Source organism: Lagopus leucura, unplaced genomic scaffold, assembly GCF_019238085.1.
Source record: "Lagopus leucura isolate 7727_CA_CO unplaced genomic scaffold, USGS_WTPT01 Super-Scaffold_774, whole genome shotgun sequence".
NCBI classification, from domain to species: Eukaryota; Metazoa; Chordata; class Aves; order Galliformes; family Phasianidae; genus Lagopus; species Lagopus leucura.
Window position 1 is genome coordinate 6635149 of NW_024962258.1, and position 20743 is coordinate 6655891.

General features: G+C 40.8%; 1 protein-coding gene across 10 annotated transcripts in view; it reads right to left on the reverse strand.

Annotated features, from left to right (window-relative positions):
• Nucleotides 1-20743, reverse strand: part of SEMA4D (semaphorin 4D) — a 104422-nt gene that overhangs the window by 70503 nt on the left and 13176 nt on the right. For 2 of the 10 annotated variants that reach the window (XM_042864873.1, XM_042864872.1), the window contains exon 1: nucleotides 6390-6573. The exons of the other annotated variants lie outside the window; for them this stretch is intronic. The gene's annotated coding sequence lies outside the window, so the exon portion shown is untranslated. Of the gene's footprint in view, nucleotides 1-6389; nucleotides 6574-20743 lie in introns of those variants that run through there. 10 annotated transcript variants of the gene reach the window in all.

A 20743-nucleotide genomic window follows, 5' to 3' on the forward strand; every position in this document is an offset into this window, starting at 1 on the left:
GAAGACACGCAGCACTTTCTATTTGGAGAAGCAAAACTACTCTGTAATTCAGAGGGAAATGGTGCAGGCAGGGTGTTCATGACATCCAAGGATTTAAAACAGACAAATACACCTTTCCTCCTTGGTACTTGCACACTGAACTATGCCCTGACTGCAATAACCAGCGTGCTGCAGCCTGGCCTACTGTGGAGGCAAATGCAGCACTGATCCTGATGCTAATTTCCTGGACTAGAGCTGGCCAGGCATTTGTTACGTGCCCCCCCATTTCCATGAAGCTGTATGTTATTCTTCCTGGTTTCAGGCCTGAAAACCTGCAGCCAAAACCACATCCAATCATTGCATGATACAGAAGCAAGAGATTTGCCATCAAAAGTGGCAGAGCAGGCTGTGAAAAGGCTGGTGGCCCTCTAGTGAACTGAAAGTTCAGAGGCACCTTCACCCAAAACGTTCTGCTCACATTATCCCCTTCACTGCAGTACCACGCAAACTTTGGCCAGACAAAGCTGATTTCCTCTGCTAGTGTGGCAAAAAGAACCACAGCTGCCTCTTTACTCTTCCCTTTGATAACCAAAGGTCTCAGCTAAAAGCAGAACAGCAGGAACCTGTTGTTGAATCTTCTGCTGCTTGCTTTAGCAACTCTTGGACCTGAGGAGATTGGCAGCTAATTTTTCTGGGATATAAGAGCAAAAACACATGTATTTTCCAGGCTACTGATAGAATCACATCTCTGCAGGCAAATTTCTACCCCTGTTGGCTGCTGTTCGATGAGCATTATCAGGAATTAATTCATGAACTAACAACTGCTTGAACCTCAAGCAGAAGGGAAAGCCCCAAAGCTTTCTTGTTTCACTGTGGAAGACAGGAGAGGGAAGAGAATTTGAACTTGTATTAGTAGAACATTAATGAAGATGCAGAGACTTGCCAACAGCAGACATGATCTCCTCCGCACCAGCACAGCTCAGGGCAGAATATCGTTGTTCACAGGACTATGGGGAAGAACAATCAGACTAGCAGAGAAACTCTTGGAAGACTACTGAGTTTCCAGCACCTAAAAGGACACTCCCCTAGCAGAAAGCTCTCCACTCATACGCCAGTGGAAGAGATGCAAAAAGCTGTGTGTGTCTTACCCTGTCTGAGAGATAAACAAAAATACTAAATTTAAGAGTTTATGTTGGTTCAAAAATCTATTCAGCTGAAACTGAGCCATTTGGTTTTCTGGACAGAAATGGAGGATGAGATATTCTCTGTTGGATTGACATGCACATGTAGCTCATGTACAGCCAAATAAGCTTTAATATTAACAATGAAACAAGTAAGAACTCATTTAACCGGCAGATTTTCAAGAAGAATATTCTCCCTCTCTTTAACTGTACAGCATTCATTTGAATGCTGGAAGACAGAGCAGATAAATCCCTGAACCACAAGTTCAGCAACTACAACTTCTGCCACAGGTTGGTTTCACTACCTGGAAATCGCAAAAAAACACTGTTTGCATATTTTAGCTTACCTGCCCCATGCTGGAGTCTGAGAATGTATCATAAATTATTGCTTACGAACCCCAAACATTTGGTGCAGCAGAAATGCACAGTGCATGTTGCACAAAGTGCACAGCCCCCAGCTCCATGCAGCTTCAGGCAGCAGCACCACTAGCCTGCAACACCAACACCAGCTCTGGTCTCTGAGGAAACACACTGGAACAAACTTTAACCAAACAATGCCACCTGATTTTTTCTCCAAGTTAAAATGACATCCTCATCAGATGATGCAGAAACAGTGAAACCAGAAATTAAAGCCCACCCTCTTTAAATGAATGAGCAGTGACTGATCGACTACAACATGAGGCATAGATGCAAGTGCCTGAAGCAGGCAGAAACTGTTGCTTTCTATCAAAGCTACGTCCAGAAAACTTTACAGATGCCAGAAGGAAGTTAACATACAATTGCAAATTTCACACATGGGCATCTCATTATTGTTAACCCTTGCTTTTCATGCTTTGCATTTCTTAGTAGTGCAAATGTATTATTTTATTTTAGAAGTCTACCTCACTATAAATACGCACTATCAGAAGTTCCCAGAGATAAAACATTACAGTTGCTAAATGAACTTAGATGTGAGTAGTATCTGAAGAAGAAGAACTAGTAGGTCTGTGATTAAAACTTGGTCTACACGGATTATGTCCATGCACTTCCCCATCAGAAGTTTCGGATGGTAAGTCTGTTACTCCAAAAAGGGGCTTCATAATGGCTAAATCAAAACTCGCAGCTATAGCTTCAGCCTAAACTGTCTATCAGTAGATTCCTGAGGCTGTGGCTTAGATGTAAGTCTGAAAGATCCTCAAGATGACTAAATCTCCACGCAAGTCAATGCATTGCAGAGCAAAGGGCCTGCTAGCACAGCTCATATGTGCTGCAGTAACAGACTGTTCATTAATTAAAGCTGATGCTTTAATTAAAAGCTTCATTACCCATCAGGCAACAACAGCACATTCAGGAACTATCACATAATAGAACCACTGTTAGTCTTTTCTTTACGTATTCAGCTGCAGAACAAAAGGTAGTGGTTGTACAATCAACAAGAAGTTGAATTTCTGCAGGTAACATTTCTTCTCAAGAACAAACTCAGCAACATGAAGACCTTGCACTGAAAGTGAAAACTTTTTAACACAAAACAAGGAAAACAAAAACCTACAGTTGTCACAGTTGTTTATGGAACAGCATCCTTCCATAAACACTGCCAGCCATTCTGACTTCATATCATTTACTCATTATCATTAGTTAGAAAGACAGCACAAAATGTCTCCAAAGGAAAGACAGTTTATTCTCCACCACTCTTCCCAAGTTCTCACATTTAGCGCTCACTTGTAAGTTTTCAAACCAACAAACAAAATAAGACAAGTGGACATCTGAATGTGACAGCTACGAGACAAAAATCTCAATAAATGAGACTCTTTCCAAAACATTTGTGGTAAGACAGAGTTATCATTCAGTAAAAAATATAAGAACAACATGCTGCAGAGCATTTAACAGAACCAGATGCCTTGCATAAAGTAGCATAAAGAGGATTCTGAACTTGTGGAATTGGCCATGAATTTCTACAACATATTTAAAAACAAAAGCCCATTCATATTGATTGTTTCTAAATAAGATGTTTCACTAACCGTGTTAACTACAAATAGGAATTACAGTTAGCATAACATGAGGTCTAATTGAAAAGAACAAAATAAATGTTTTCACCATAGAATCACAGAATGACTTAGGTTGGTAGAGACACTAAAGGTCATCTAGTTCCAACTCCCTGCCATGGACAGCACTGCCAAACACCAGACCAGACTGCCCAGGATCCCATCCCACCTTGCCTTGAATGCCTCCAGAGATGGGACGTCAACAATTCTGGGCAGCCTATGCCAGTGCCTCATTGCCCTCTGAATAAAAAAATTCTTCCTAACTTCTAACCTGAATCTTCTCTCTTTTAGTTTAAAGTCATTCCCCCCTGTCCTGTCACTTTCAGACCATGTAAAAAATTGGTCCTCCTTCTGCCTGTAAGCTACCCTCAAGTACTGAAAGATCATAATGAGCTCTTTCTGGAGCCTTCTCTTCTCCAAGCTATAAAAGCCCAACTCCCTCAATCTTTCTTCATAAGAGAGATGCAGAGATGCTCCAGCCTTCTGATCATCTTCATGTCCCTTCTCTGTACCCACTCCAACATCCTTCCTGTACAGGGCCCCAGGCCTGGATGTAAAAGTCCAGATGCGTCCTCATGAGGGCAGAGTAGAGGACAATCATCTCCTTTGCCCTGCTAGCCACCCCTCTTATGATGCAGCCCAGGATGCTGGCCTTCCAGGCTGCATGCACACACTGCTGACTCATGTCCAGCTTTTTGTCCATCAGATCCCCAAGTTCTTCTCTGCTGGGTTCCTCTCAGTGAGTTCTTCTCCCAGTCTGCAAACACATCTGGTATTGCCTCGACCCAAGTGCAGCATCTTGCACTTGGCGCTGTTAAACTTCAGAGGATTCTCATGTACCCTCTTTTCAAGTGTATCCAGGTCCCCCTGGATGGCATCCCTACCTTCTGTTGTGTCAACTGCATCACTCACCTTGGTGCAATCAGCAAACTTGCTGAGGGTACTCTTGGTCACACTGTCTATGTTGTTGATAAAGATGTTGAAGAGCACCAGTCTCAAGACAGATTCCTGGGGGACACCAAACGTGACTGGCCTCCACTAGGACGTAAGAGTCACTGACAACAACCCTTGGCTACACTGATTGTCTACAACAATCCAACCAATTGTTTATCCACCAAACAGTTCAGCCTTCAAATCCATACCTCATCCCCATTTTCTGCATCTGCAAGGCAGATGAAAAACGACGTCCAAAGGCACAGAGACAAAAAAATAAAGAACCCTTGAACAAAAAGTAGTAATAGGGTAAGAAGGTAATGGCAGTGATTTGTTTTATCACAACCTGTTAGTGTCAGGTTACGTACTCAGCCCACATGATTTAAGAATTCATCTAGGGATAAAATGTTTTTCAATTAGCAATATGAATATGCACTGGCTCATGTGAAGTGCCTGCAAGTGTTAATCTCAAGAAAATGACGTATGGTGTCTTTAAACAACAGCTGAAAATTCACTACTTCTTATGGCTTTATGTTAAGAATGATTGCCTTAGTGCTATCTTCAGAATAAATAAACAAACAAACAAAAATAAATAAAAGCATAGACATAAGCTGTAATACCCCCTGCCTTCAAATTAGGATACAGACAAAATAACGTACGAAGCTGAAACGCTGAGTTAGGTAACACACCAGCTATGAACAAGAGAGGTGTAAGCCCTTGTAAACAATGAAACGAAACCACAAAGAACAATGTGTATGCTAAACACTTGCATGAGGGAAAATATGGAAAATATGAAATAAACATGCAGTTACAAAGCCAGAAGTTGTCACTGAAACTTGGTTTGCCTTCCACAAATCAGAAATGCACACCATCACCAATTTGCCATGGCTCAGACACTACAAAAAACAGTAACAACAACAAATTTTCTTTTGGGTCCTATACAGTGGCTTTTAAATCTGTTTCATAAGGCATTAAGAAAATGGTTCTCCAGGACCTCATCTTCTTGATGCAGTCCAGTTCAGAGCCAGAAGTTCTGAATCTGGAGTCCTCAAGACACATTACTCTTGTTTTGTAACACCAGGAATGCAGCTGAGGATCTCTCTTCATTTCCTTACCTCTTCTAAAGAACAACAAACAACAAACCAACCTCAGCTGTTATCTCAGTGCACTAAAGTCTTTTATTAGTGATGCAAGTTCAGCCAGATCAGCTCAGAAAGTGTGCTGTTAGGGTAGGGAAGCAAAAATTATGTTTTAGAGCACTTCTGCATCCCTTTTTTTGATCCAAGATACACCACTTTATGAAAGTAAAGAAGCTGAGAGTAAAGAAACAGTTATTTTGCCAATGTACATGCATAGGATAAGATACTGAGAGTAACAAAAGATTTCTGCAGGGACACAACCTTGACCATTCAATGCACCTCTCTTCCACTCGAATCCCATTTCCATTTTCTTAAGCAAGTTTTAGCAACAATAAGATAGGAAAAAGAGTAAAATTTAATAGAAGACTGTTCAAGTGAGCTTAGTTAATCAAAGAAATATAATGGTGTGAGTCACTGTTTGGAAGAAACAGGTAGCAGTTTGATATCTCTCAGATTACACAGAAGAAAACCTTACTGACATCATAAAAAGGGCACATATTTTGCAGAAGCTGTTCCATCTCTCCAAGGCTGTAGGGAATCAAAGAGATCTGTTTCTTCCCTTTCCCTTTTGCACCACGCTGAATTTTTACCTGGACAAACACACCTGGCAAACCACCTATTTCTCCATTTTGCCCAAACTGCACCAAGTTCGCAGGTGGCAGGGCCATCTGTGCTGCTATTGAAAAGAAGCTACCAGTGAGTAAAGGAGCCAGAGGCAAGCATGCATGGGACCAAAAAACAAAGCAGCACATGTGACAGAAAATACATTAAAAACAAAACAAAACAAAACCACAAAATAACCAAAATCTAAAAATCACAACAGAAGCCATTACTGCACTGGCGCAGAAAGGAGCTCAGGCACTATGACACTTTTCTCAATCACCAGCCAAGGACAGGGGTGCAGAAATCCACATGCTTCCTGATGATAGGTCAGGGCAGGTTTATAAATACCCTTCAAATTCAGCAGTCCCACACAAAAGAAAGCATTTCAGAGAGAGCAGGTACACCTGGCAGAGCCTCTTCCCAAGAGCAAGTGCCAGGCACCGTGCTGCGCCAACAGGGAAAACACTGATGGATATGCATCCATCTACAACCACAAGCACCCTCAAGGACATGAGGACCAGAAAGGTTCATACCCTGTCTCTTGCTCTGGGCTTCCACAATGTGATGGCCAGAATCCTTGCTAATCAGGCAGGACAAACGTGTCAGGAGAAGCGCAGAATACAGGACTTTCAGGTGGAAGGAACCAAGACCAATCAGCAAGTCCAATTGGCAGACAGCTTCAGGGCTGACCCACAGTTAAACCACATAATCATGTAAGAGCATTATCCAAATGCCCTCTTTCAGACTTGGCTGAAGAAATGAAGGTGACACATGAGTCTAGTGGTTATAATTTACCATTAAGAATTATTCAAGGCACAGTACCAGACAGTTTTATTATTTCATAAAGTGCTTTGTTCAATGTTAAACCATACAACTGATTTATTGGAACCTTAAAAGGTACCTTACCCATGCTAAACACATTAGCTGATCAAATTGTTCGACAGAAAAGTCAGCTCTCTTTTCCTGAGGCTGTCCACATTCACATCTCCCAGTTTTTGCCGCCTAAAATCTTATCAACAAACACTTCTACTTTAAACTAGAATCCAAAAGCAAAACAAAACAACAAAAATAAAACAGAAAATTTACCTGTTCCAAGTTCTTGTGTACAAAAAACTCAGATGATCTGCACTCCCCTTCACACTAAGCAACACCGTGGAAAAGGAGGTGGTCCACTTACAAAATGAAATGCATCAAGGTCTGAGACACTCATTTGCATAAACTCTTTTGTGACAGTGTTCCAGTTCCTGCAGAACCTGGATAGGAAGCTCTCAATATTCTTTTTCGACAGGAAGGAGCCATAGCTCATTCTTGCTCTTCAAAATTCAAAAATACCAAGTTTAAACTCTGAAGGAAATAAATGCTTTCATTTTTCACTGTTAGAAAAAAAGAAAAACCAAAAAACACACACACACAAAAACACCAAAAAAATCCCCACCACTTTTGTGGAGAAATTCATGTCAGATAAGTCCTCACAAGTTTCAACATCTTCTCCCATTACTAAAAGTGATTCCACAGATTAACATGTTATTTGAAATGAAACCAGACAGGAGAATACAAACCTGGCAAATTACAGATTTTAAGTGCTAGGTAAACACAGACTACTTGATTAAGTACAGCTGATTCTCCAGACACTCTCTAAGAAGCAAATTCAAGACTCATCATCTTTGTAGCTTCCTTTCCTTCAGGAAAATGATTAAAGAGAAGTTGCACACTGTTCTGTTCCCATGATGCAAATTTTGATAGGTTTCTGTGTACCTAAAAATAAAAACCTCGAATCAAACAGCTATGGCTTCCAAACATTTTTCTTAGATTTTTTTTCCACCAATCAAAAAAAAAAAATGGTGTTAGATAAGACACATTTATGTAGTATATTATTCTGTGAAATGCCTATCAATCCACAGTGGTTACCCATTTTCAAATTTAAACAGTAATTTTTGGTTTTTGCCTTCTTACCTAATCAGTATTGCGGTACTCAATCAACTGGGCCAACAAACATTGTGACAACTGTCACATAATGGTTACCTGAAGCCAGATAATTCTGTAAGAAAACACTGCCTACATTCTGCAAAACCTTACTGAATAACTATTCCCAACCAAAATTGGCAACTTGTGAAACATATTTAAAATACACACTGGAAGTATTGTATTAAATCTTGAGAAAACTACTTAAGCAGCAGAATGTGCATTATGAAAAAGCACCATCCACCAATAATAACAGAAAGAAAATAATCCCCAATTTGTTAGCAGCAAAGCAGTTAATCAAAGTGAGCTAGTCAACATTGGAAAACATACTCAAAAACACACTGCCTCTACAGTGTATTACCCCAACTTTGCTCACCTTATAGACAACCCTCCTTTTATGAGGAAGATCTATTTTTAAAACAAGACAGTCTGCAGAGCAAAATGACACCTACTGAGAGTATAGTGGAAAAAAAAAAAAACAGTGGAAATGTAGGCATGAACAACAGATTGTCAACTCAACATTAAAATTGGAGAGTAAACAAAACACACACAGTAAAGGTCTAAGAAAATGTCAACAGAAAAACATTATAGTGCCAGATGCCGTTACTAAACTGGGCTGGAGAAGTGGAAGCTGAGGAGCAGAGGAAAACACTGAGCTGAGAAGTAAAGACGGCAGCATCAAAAGGAGTAGATCATGTAAAAAGTCATCTGTAATTCCATCCTAAAACTTGGAGGGAGAGAAAAGTTAACTTGACAGCCTGCCGTCACAGAGATTATATCTGCCAACTTCACGAAGAAGCATAGAATTAAAATAACCTTCTTCGTTTGGTGCCAAGGAACATGACCTGCAGTCAGTCAGACCCGCAATAGGTAAATAGCTTAAAGAAAGCCCGTAGCTATGAAATATTTTTACTGAAAGAAACTGTCACTTCAGTCAAGCCAGATTCAATCCTAACTTGTTGATGCCCATTTTTGCACCACGGCTCATGGCAGCACCAATTCCACTGCAGTTTCACAGGCCCTTCACTCCCCACCAAAACCTGCAAAGCAGCTCTGCCCCCACAGTGTAAGTGCTGTCACTTGTAGGATGCACAGCCAGCGAACTGTGCTAAGGTGTCTCAGCACCTGACCTCCACATGGCTGATCTACCTCTGGGAAGGCTGCATGGAGCAGGGAGAAGGTTGAGGAAGAGCAGAAGCAACTCAGGCTGACTCTTTGGAGATGGAAAGCATGGCATACTGATGGCAGGGAGCAGCAGGCTCTCCAGACATTATAAATGCCACTTTAACCATTTTAAACCACCACCACTGCCACTGTTGGCTTAGATTGAAGAGTACCAGCAACAAAAATTGCATATTTATACATGTATTCACAATAAAACATAGTTCACTGCAGCTTTCATGCTATACTGAAACAACAACAACACATACAATCATGATGGAGAAAAAGGCAACTATTTCCACTGAGGACAGAGAAGATGAAGACGCAGGCTAGCACTGTTTTGGGAACAACCAGGCTGTCCTGCCAACAGTACTCAAGCTCATGCTTTACTTGCCTCAAGCTGCACCTCGATGTGGTTTAGGAAGAAGGAGAGCACGGACACTGGTATGAACCCAACAACATGGAAAGGTCACACACCCAAGCGATCATATCACTTTTTATTTCGCTACCCTGGCAGCGCTACTGTGCCAAGCCAATGCTAACTGCACACATTCAAGGTCCTCCTCAGGAAGGCCCATCACTTTTGTGCCCTAAGAGCCACCAAACACAAAGACCAATCAGTGCAGTACAGGTTCCAATCAGTACAGGTTCCCTGTAATATGGCAGTCACTTAATCCTATCCTGAGAGATTTCTGTCTGTCCCAGCAGAGAGGCAAAGACTACAGACTGGCCTCAGACCAGCCTTTTTGCCTTTGGCACAGTGCTTATACACATCATCAGTATCTAAGTACCAAGGTAAAAACCAACAGTGCCTCTTCTGCGTTTTCATGGATGTTTAACTAGCATGCACTATTATCCCATGGCAAAGGGCACATCCTTTGCTGTAGCTGAAGCATGTGAATAGTACTGGTAGCCAAGAAACCATCTCTATCCTTAAGTAATGTTTGTAAACAAAATGAGCCTCTTCTTCGCAGACTGTCTAGGTTCACACTGCTAATATTAACACAAAACTAAGACAGCATTAAACGCATGCTTCAGGAACATGCCTCAGCACAACATATAAATTGATGAGAAGGAACATGAAACATTTTTTTCAAAAATGTACCAAGTTTCTATGAGAAGCTGTACCTCTATCTGAGCTTAAAATTAGGTCTCTCTCACAAACATGTGCACAGGATTATAGATTTTTTTTCCTAAAATCAAGTTTCACGTTTGTGGAACAGATCCAAAGAGCTGGTTTCTATGCATTCCTGAGGGAGAAAGGGCTATAGAAAAGCCTTTTTTTCTGCATGTATTTCCCAGGAGGCCTAACTAATGCAAAAAGAAATGTATCAGGCTTCTACAGTGGGGGAAGGGCAGGAGAGGATTAACATGTTTTATTTGCAGAGTGTGTGCAAGTGGGGAGGAATGAGTGCTTCAATACTAGCAATTAAATGTATTTCTGCTGTAAACCTTACGGTAAGACAGCTAAAAGGTCCTTTTCAATATAAAGTCCTACTTGAGTAAATGTCAAGGAAAATTGTGATGAACTTGATCAAAAAAGCTGCTGTGACCCTGAGGAACACTTTAGATAATATACATACATCTCTTGAGAGTCACCAATAACAGCACATCAGCATCTTGAAGTTAAGAGTATAAACACAGAAGTGCACACTCACATTACAAGTCATCATCACCTGCACAGCTTCACACACAAATACTAGCAGTGTTTTCCTCCTCCTAAATTGATTTTATACATGCTTCTCTGCTAGGCTTTTCAAGAATTTGCCAAGGTCAACCCTAGGCTCAGAAACTTTTCAAACTGAAATCAACTCAAAAAAAAGCTAAAATAAAAAATCAACCAATGGGGAACAGAGCAACAGACGTTATTCCAGTTTGAGTGTGAATCACTCTTGGGGACCAGTCATAAGTGGTGTTCCCCAGGGGCTCGTGCTGGGGCCTGTCCTCTTCAATATCTTTATTGATGACCTGGATGAAGGTACTCAGAAAGTTTGTAGATGACACAAAGTTGAGAGAAAGCATCAATCTGCCTCAGGGTAGCAAGGCTGTACATAGAGGGTTTGGGACAGGCTGGATCACTCAGCTGAAGCCAGTGAGGTTCAACAAGATCAAGTGCCAGGTCCTGCACTTTGGCCGTAACAACTCCAGGCAATGCTTCAGGCTTGAGGCAGAGCAGCTGGAAGACCATGTACAGGAAACAGACCTCAGGGTGTTGGTTGATGATTAGCTGAACATGAACTGACAGTGTACCCAGGTGGCCAAGAAGGCCAGTGGCATCCTGGCTTGTATCAGAAATAGCATTGCCAGCAGGAGCAGGGAAGCGATTGTACCTCTGTACTCAGCTCAGGAGAGGCCTCATCCCTAACACTGTGCTCAGTTTCAGACACCTTGCTACAAGAAAGACATCAAGGCCATGAAGTATGAGAAGGGCAACTAAGCTGATAAAGGGTCTGGAGCACAAGTCTTACGAGGAGCAGCTGAGGGAACTCGGATTATTCAGCCTGGAGAAGAGGAGGCTCAGACGAGACCTTATGACCCTCTATAACTACCAGAAGGGAGACTGCAGTGAGCTGAGGGTTGGCCTCTTCTCTCATATAACTAGTGGTAGGACTAAAGGGAATGGCCTCAAATTGCACCAGGCAAGATACCTGAACATTAAGGTATACTACTTTTCTGAAAGAGTGATCAGGAGCTGGAATGGGCTTGCCCAGGGAAGTGGTGTAGTCACTGACCCTGGAGATCAGTCTAAATGTTCAAAGAACATTTAGACGTTGTGTTGAGGGACATGGTTTAGTGAGAACTGTTGGTGATAAATAAACGGTTGGACTGGATGATCTTGGAGGTCTTTTCCAACCTTGGCAATTCTATGATTCAAAAAAATTCTGATGCACAAATCACAAAATACTCCAGACTGATTTTCAAAGTAACATGCTCCCTTCAAACTTTTCCAGATTATTAGCTCTTCATTTTTTATTGTTTTAATGTTAACTCAGCAATGTACTTTTTCTACCCTGAATTTCCCTACATTGAAATAAAAGCACTTCTACTAGGAACTCCTTTTCACATATCAGTTCCTACCATTAAAATAAACCCAATGGAAAAAAAAAAAAAAAAAAAGAATTAAAACACTGTTGCTCCAGAATTAACACTGCTGCTACTGGGTACTTCACCACCCACAGGCAGTGCACTGTGCAGTTTTTGCCCCATCTGATCTCTCTGGGGATCTAATCCTGTCTCCAGCCATCACATCCTGTGTCTCTAGCTCCAGCTGCTCATCAAAGCACCACTGCTGTTCAGAAAGTGGGTCCCACCTCCACAACTCCTGGAGCTTTGCTCGTGGGGTTTCGCTGTTGTTTTTGCTTTTTCAGCTTTCCTCTTCCCTTACTCTATCAGAGCAATAGCAGTTACAGCAAATGGTCACAGGATGAGTTTGCCAAATGTATGAGCAGCCTTCATTTTTACCAGAAGGAGAAGCAGCAGACCATGTGGCTGCAGCCCATAGATTAGTACACACTTAATAACATACAAATGAACAAGTTTTCAAGTTTTGCTGCTCTTGCAGGTTCAGAAACTTCATCTTTTACTTAAACAGTGTTTTCATTTTTAATATAGGATGCAAGTAATACATAGCTGTTTTTATACAGAGTAAAAACAAGTTCATTCACAGTTATTTGGCATTAATATTAGTTACAGTTTAAAGAACCTAGGTTATTTAACAAGTTCTGTCAATAATATCATCCATCCTTCTCCCCATACCCACTTGCAGAAAAGTGAAAGAAGCCAAATTAGTTATTAAGTTAAAATCAAATAATAATGTTGCTTGTTCTGGGACTATTTTTAGGTAATGTGCTACTTAGCATTGTATTTAAGACATTTAATAACAGGAACAAAAGCAACCAAGATTTACTGTTAATTTTCCTCATCCATTTATTCTTTTCTATAATCTCATTTTACAATATTTTAAGGATTCCAGCTTTGCAACATTATACCTGGAATAATAACCTTACAAATGATAGAAATTTGTACACCTTTCTAACTCAGAGATCAACATTTTCAACAGTAAACTATCTGCTAAGGAACTGAAAAAGCACTGAAAAAAATACTAGAGTCTTAGGAACAAACTATTATATCCTAGAAGATAATTTCTACAGTACAAGGCAATATTCAATAGCATAGTTTTTTATTTAATAAAATGGCTAGGAAGTAAAAATCAAACAACAAAACATTGGAAATACTTGTACAGGCTCTCAAGGTGCAGAGTAATTAATCCCATGAACTATGATGATGCGGGAGATTTGCCATCATTAGGAAAAAAAAGATGGAAGAGAGATCTATTTTCTGGATAAGAAAAGCAAGACTAGCGTATGAACACCTGGGCTTGGTATCAGATTTTGTAGTTTCAGATTTTGATATTACTTAAGAGCTAAGGTAACAAGTTGCTTTCTTTCCACAGACTAATGTAACAGTTCAGGTTGGCAGGGTACCCTAGGTCCATCTGGCCCAATCTTCCTCCAGCAGAGACACCCAGGTGCCCAGGCAGGTTCTGGAGATTTCCAAGACAAGAGATTTCACAGCCTCTCCGAGTTATCTGTGGCAGGGCTTTTTCACTCACATGGTTAAAAAAGTAATTGTTGATATTCAGTTGTACCTCTAAGGCAATACTGGGTTATATTTTTGTCAATTTACCTTTTTGACTGAGACAATCACAAATGCAACTTGTCTTGGGCAAGTGAGGGGAGCACTGAGGAGTAGGCAGAATACCAGTTGATGTGGCTGTGGGACAGTATAAGCCAACTGTTTTCCAAAACGTTTGTCTGGTTTTAATCAAGCTGCTACCTTTAACACTTCAGCTGACAAGATCTACAACTGTCGGCTTTAGATACAATATCCAGAAGCAATGAAAACTGACTGCAGCAGTAGCATGCAAGTCACTCAAGTGTAACACCACATGAGGGCAGTGACTCACTCAACTGCCGGCTTTTAAGTGCTACTATCTTATGCATCTCTGTGAGAGACAGCAAAGATCACGTCTTTTGGCTATATTGAATGTATTTCTCTATTTTTAAACAAAGGTTTAATCATTACAGCAGCTGTTTTGTTTTTTTCTTCATTATTACTCTACCCAGTGCATCACCAAGATGGAAGCTGCATCCTGTATCAGTACATCTATGCACGCTTCGAAAACATAGTATCTACTCAGAAGAGAAAAAGACTCCATTCAGTCACCTGTTTGAAAATCATTTTGAGAAAACCTGGTTTTTGCTGTTTAGTTACATACACAGCTTGGAAAAATTCCATCTAAATTTCAAAAATGTCTCCTTCATAAAGCCATATTCCTTTGCGTCTGCTCTTACTTGCCACTTCAATAAAAATTTTCCATATTAAGTAGTTTTAAATTATGCTATGTAGCATAATTAAAAGTGTTCTCTTTGTATATTTTTGCATATTTAACTGGGAGACATTTCAAGCTAATGCAAAGGAAATGTCTTAGTACACATTTATTTCATACATTATGCTTACCTTGCATTACATCATTTACTTCTCAATTTCCAGATAACCTCTAGCACACTGCAGGTGTTATTTATAAACAGCAATTATAACACAATATGAATTACAACATAAGTACACTGAAAGAACATCAACAGAAGGTAATGTAGAGGGAACTCCTCAAACTGCACTCAATAATTAAAAGTCTTCATAAGAAATCCCACGTGAACTAAAAAAAAAAAAAAAAAAAAAAAAAAATCTCACGGCAGGCCAGGAAGGCTATAAAATTAAATTAATGGGAAGGTAAACTTCAGCCTCAAGACACTGTGTGTTCTGCATGCAAGCCAGACCTCAAAAAACTTTCTCTTGAGACATGAGAACAAAATCTGAAGCTGTCTGGGATAGTCTGGAGCAAAAAGAGAGCAGCAGTGGGTGGCATTTTGCCTGCAGATGCAACATGATTTGAGGAACTCATCATTGCTGGTACAACACATCACTGTCCAAATTATCATTCAGTACAGCATTTGCACTATTACTGCAGGTTGAGGGGCTACTGAACTCCGTGTTAAAAGAACAGAATGGTGAAAGTATGGCTAACAGGACCCACCCTCTGTGGAAATGGCTCACAAACCTGGAAGCCAGTAGCGTGTGCTGGCACAGCGTAAGGATATCTTCTTTCATTTTCAGGTTTCCCCTTGACAGCATTTCCCTCCTCAAGACTGAAAATCTGCAACCCAGTGGCTGGTATAGACACACTACTGATATGTACTTGAAGGTACCACCCAGCAGCATAGCAAATCTCAAGCCTCTTTAGTTGGCAAAATCCCTGCAGGAAATAATGCACACAACAGCCAAACAGTTGGATTGGTCTGTATCCAGATTACTACCCTCCCTTCTTTCCTACTTCACAGAATATCTTGTCTGCTTCTATCACCCACAAATCTAATGCAGGAACAGAAGATCCTGTAATAAGAGCCATATGATCCTGTGCTAACAACTATAGCTTCCCAAATGAAAAAAACAGGTATAACTTGAAGAACTTCAAAAAGAAATAATATGCATCCTTGGTATAACATCTGAACTTCAAGCAAACATGGCCCTTCAGAATCCTGTCCCTCCACCACATTTTGAGACAAGAAAACTTGTATTTACCTGATAATTGCTATAATTAATATATACTATAAATACTATAACATGTATCAGTATATATATGTTATGTACAATAATATTACTAAAGTAAAATAATTACTGATAAATAACATTTTAGAAAGGTACAGATTTTTAATTGCCTGGTGCCTTTAAAGTTTAAAGCAATACTTAGTACAAAAGGAGAGCACTTAAGAGGTACAAAGGTTACACATTTGTTTTATGTTGGTCATTCAGGCAAATCTAAGCAACAACTTGAGAATTCTGAAAATTTTCCTCTAGCTGAAGCATCAAAATGTAGGCTCAGGTAGACCACACAGCTTACTTACGTGATCAAAAACACTTCCATCTGATCAAGTCCCAGGATCTTTAGAAATAGATCTCATTTTGCACTCAGTCACACTGCAACCTTCCCAGAGCCATGAACTCTCCCTTGCCTGCTGCTCCATGCAGCTCAGGAAGGTAACACAGCAGGCCAATACCATCAGCATGTGTTAGCTGGGAAGATCATGATGCAGAGTTCATACCCCTCAGTGCTGCCCCACCAATGAGGAACCTAATTCTAAACATGTGTGGTGCTTTTAAAAACGATAGTAGGTTTCACAGCAGCTCTTCTGGGTTTTATTTCATGTTGAGGCAATGGCCAGAAAAACAATAGCTGCTTTGTTTGTACAGTAAAACAATGTGATACTGCCCAGATCACTCTGAATCACCAAATTGTGAAGTTTTACTGCACTATGTGAAATAGCTAGACTATCAACCCGAGCCACAAAGCATCAGATCTTAAGAGATTTCCCTCTTCTATTTACCCATTTCCCCCTTCCATTCGCTCTCTCGAAACAGATGTCAGCTCCTTCATTAACTACATTCCATTAACAAGAAAAGCAGGCAGCCGGCTGATACAAACAGCAGCAGTGCACTCCTTTGGCTTTAGGCATGGAGACCACTGCCATGCTGCAGGCACCCCACTGCTCCTCACCACTCCTCTCTCTGCAGCCTGCTCCCCTGATGCCCAGATAGCCCCTACAGCCACCAGTATGGGGATCTGGGAGAGCACAGGCTGGGTGGCCCAACAGCCCACAGCTGGCAGTGGACAGGGGTCAGCAGAGACTCCTATCAACCTCCAGAACGAAGCAGAAAGGAAAGCTAATTACAAGATGAAGCTTCATCTTGTAATACATGAGCAAGGGGAGAATGCTTTGTACTCAGTGTATTAATGACTCCTAGAAAGGGCGCACTGTTCAAGGAGCAAGGCCTCCACACCCTGGTAGAGTACAAGGAGGCAGCAGAAAGACACCAAAACAAGCGTAAGTAGGACTGTTCTTCCAGCTGCTGCAGCCCCACAGGTGGCCCCACATCACAGCCACCCCTTCTGACCCATCCACAGCCAGGCCAGGCCTCAGCCCTGCAGCTCACAGCATCTCCTAGAGAACCCTCCTCTCCACATGGCCTCATCTGCTGCCCACTCACTCACCTCCTGCAGAAACCTTCTTGACTGATTTCAACAAACAAACAAGCTAATTAAGCACTTAGACCCTGACCACAATAATGAAATAGTCCAAAATATATATATATATACACATATATATATATATATATGTATATATATATATATATATATACACGCATGTATGTATCTGCTTATACTGCAAGGCAATCTTCTCAAAATGTTTAAAAATTCCCCTCTCCTTTTTGTTTTGTCTTCTGTTCCCTATTAAGAAAAAGAATTGACATCTATAAAACATAACAGCAACCTCTCACAATTTAATACATTTGTGTTCCTATCCAAAACAGAGCTTTCAAAAACACTGATTATTCTGATGTCTTCTAAAAGGCAGATTTGTTCCTTGTTTGCTAACGCTGCAAAGCAAAATGCAAAATATATCCTATCGATTACAGATCTGGAGGGAGTGAGTTGCTTGTTTGATCAAGTGAGCTTTGCTGATGCTGATAAGCAAGGTACACTTAAAAATAAGCACAAATGGAAAAGCATTTACTAGTTATGCAACAGATATGCTGTCTTAGCAAAAACTAAAAGCATTAGCATGATTTAATAGCAATAACGTGAAAAACTAGTAGTACATTCTAGAGCACAACCACAACTGAAGACTTTTTTACCTTTCATTTGTTCTTATAATATCAGCATGACTATTTGAAAAACATACTGATATTCAGCTGCTAGTTATTTATATAAACACAAACTGTTCTGTATATGCCAATATCAATCACTTCAAAGTCTGATGTCTTTGAAACACATCTCAAGATACGAACTAAAATGTTGCTCGTTAGCAGCATACACAAAGCAGCAACCTGTACAGCCACAATTTACACAATGCAAGTATCAACGACTTAGGCATTATTTTTTTATTGTTGCTGTTATTTTTTCTTATTCTAACTATATGGCAATAGAAACTGTAAAATATCTGTACACAACACACCAACTAAAAGGAAGTTTCCCAGGCAGTCCCATGATAGCAGCACTGAGGTCCTTGGGCGTTTCTGTTCACAGAGACTACACCTCAACATGCGCAAGTATTCTGAAGCCACAGACAGGTGTTGAATTCAGGCTCCGACAGAAATTAAGACAACTTTTTAGAGAGAAGGGATCTCTCTGCGAAGCACATAGAAACATAAGAACTTTTACAATTAATCTCCATACAGAGAAAGTGACTCACAGTTGGATTAAAAAACTCAATCTGCTGAGTAATTCAAACAGCTTCATTGTTAGCTGTGATGGAATTACATCAGTCAATCAACAATGACAAAACTGTATAAGCCTCTCAGATTTGGATCCTGTACCACTAAACTTTACAAAACTGAAGCAATTATTTTCTGCTGCTGTTAATTATTCCTTCTTGTAACAATTTAGTCGATAAAGAGACCTTTATCCTTTGAATAAGCTTTCAACTTCTGCTGAATAGCCAAAAATTAATTTCTTACCTTCAACCCAAGCTGCATGGCTCTTCTCACAGCTCTGTCACAAAGATAGTAGGAAATGGTTGCTTTGAGCCGTAGGCAATGGCTCAGATTTTGTCATCAACTAATGAGACTGTCACAAAAATAATGACCACACATCAATAGCCTATTGGATATCAGTCCATTCGCTGCTTGAAACTAGGTTTTGGATCAATAGTGAAACAAACCAACCAGCCAAACTAAAAACCCCACAATACTGCCCAAAGAAGAGCAGCAAGAATTAAAAGTGTCAGTGTTGGTCTCACTAACCAGACAGCAGGACACATATTAGCAGTAAACAATCTTTTAAGCATATGTTAAAAGACAGACTATGAAACAGAACATATAGCTGCACGCAGAGTCAGCCACCAGCCTTGAATGCTTCACCATGCCAATGTTAGAAAATGTTAGAAAACAAGAGATCCCAAGACACAGAAAAATCAAAATAAACGCTCAGTGTTCCATAAGCTCCCCCTCTCTCCCGGCTCTCCCCCCTTCTCCCCCAGGGCCTTGGTTCTTGGTTAACATCTCTCTGGCTGGAAATAATTGCCTGCCTCCAAAAAGCATCTGGGACAGTGTTCACCCCTTAATCAGTAGAAAGACTTCTAAGCAACACAAGGCACTGCCACCTCCTCCCCAGAGTAATCGCACTGTCTCCGCAAGGCAGTACTTGTGCCATCCAGAATTAAAGTGAATTCAGATGTGTTGCTCTGCCCTAATGAGAACCATTTCCCTGCACAGCCCCCCTCCAGAGGCCCACTTCACACCACTATACCAGCTGCCTATCAGGACGTTTCTTATCAATACAGATACTTGCCAAGGGTCAATTAGCCCAGCTGGCATGCTGATCAAGGGAAAATCCATCCGTAGAGATAAACTAGGCTTGTGGTATACCTAAGTACATACATGCCATCATTAATCAACTGTGTTATCTCTAACTTTTTTTTTTTAATCACAGTGTAGCATGGTAACACACCATAGTATGCATTACTATTTGCAAGTCCTCATGCCCTGGCAGAGGCAGGATTCCAATAAAACTACCCTAGATTTACAAATCATGGATGAATTTACAACAGAGGACGTTTAAGCAGCTCTCTGCAGAAACAACTTAGAAAATAAAATTAGGTATCTACTTCTCAGTAAACTCGGGGGAGATAGAGAAAAACCAATGCTTGTAGGATTTATCAGTACACTTGCTGCAGATATGCCAAGAAATAGACTGTATGAATCCAAGTAGCACCAGTCTCAGCAGCTGCTGTAGCTTCATTCTAGGATGTAATGTCAGCATCTAAAAAACTGCACAGCCATGTTCCTTCAAAATGGTCACTCTTTTTTCTGCATCACAGTTGGAAGATAAAATCTGAACATGATGTTCAACATCCTCACTCGAAAAGAGGCACCAAAATCATCTTTTTCTGGCAAGACATGACATGCTTAAACCCCATAATTGTTCCCTTTCATCCATGACTAATAAATTCTCATCACTTGGTTTGTGAGACTGAGAGGAGGCCTCATGGCGGCTGCAGCTTCTCACAGGGAGGGAGGGGCAGCACTGAGCTCTGCTCTCTGTGACAGTGACAGGTGGAACAGCGCAGAGCATCATCAGGGAGGATCAGATTGAGGGTTAGGGAAAAGGTTCTTCACCAGAGTGTGGTGGGCATGTGACAAGTTCCTCATGACAATGGGCACAGCCCCAAGTGTTAGAGCTCAAGGAGCATCTTGACAGCACTCTCAGACGTAGGGTTTGAATTCTGGTGATCCTGTGTGGAGCCAGAAGTTGGACTCAATGATCCTTCAGGGTCCCTTCAAGCTCAGGATATTCTGCAACAGCCAGTTTTCTGTCCTTTGCATCAGTAACCTTCTTAACAAACTAACAGCCAGAGCCCCTTTTCTACTTCATGCCTTTCACATACATGTTTGCAGCAAGATTTAGAGGAAAGACATAACAGCTGACGACATGATGTAGCCAGACCAGACAGCTCACCTTTAACCTGCTACAGCTCCACTGCTGCTCCTCCTGTGGGGCTTACCTGCTTCTTGGTTCAAAACTTGCCACAAACTTCCTCCAGAAGGGACTGTCTTTCCCATGTGTTTTGATCTACAATCACTGCATGGCCCTTAAATGCTAACAGAGCACAACAGCTGTTCTGCTGCAGTAAAACAATCAATCATGATT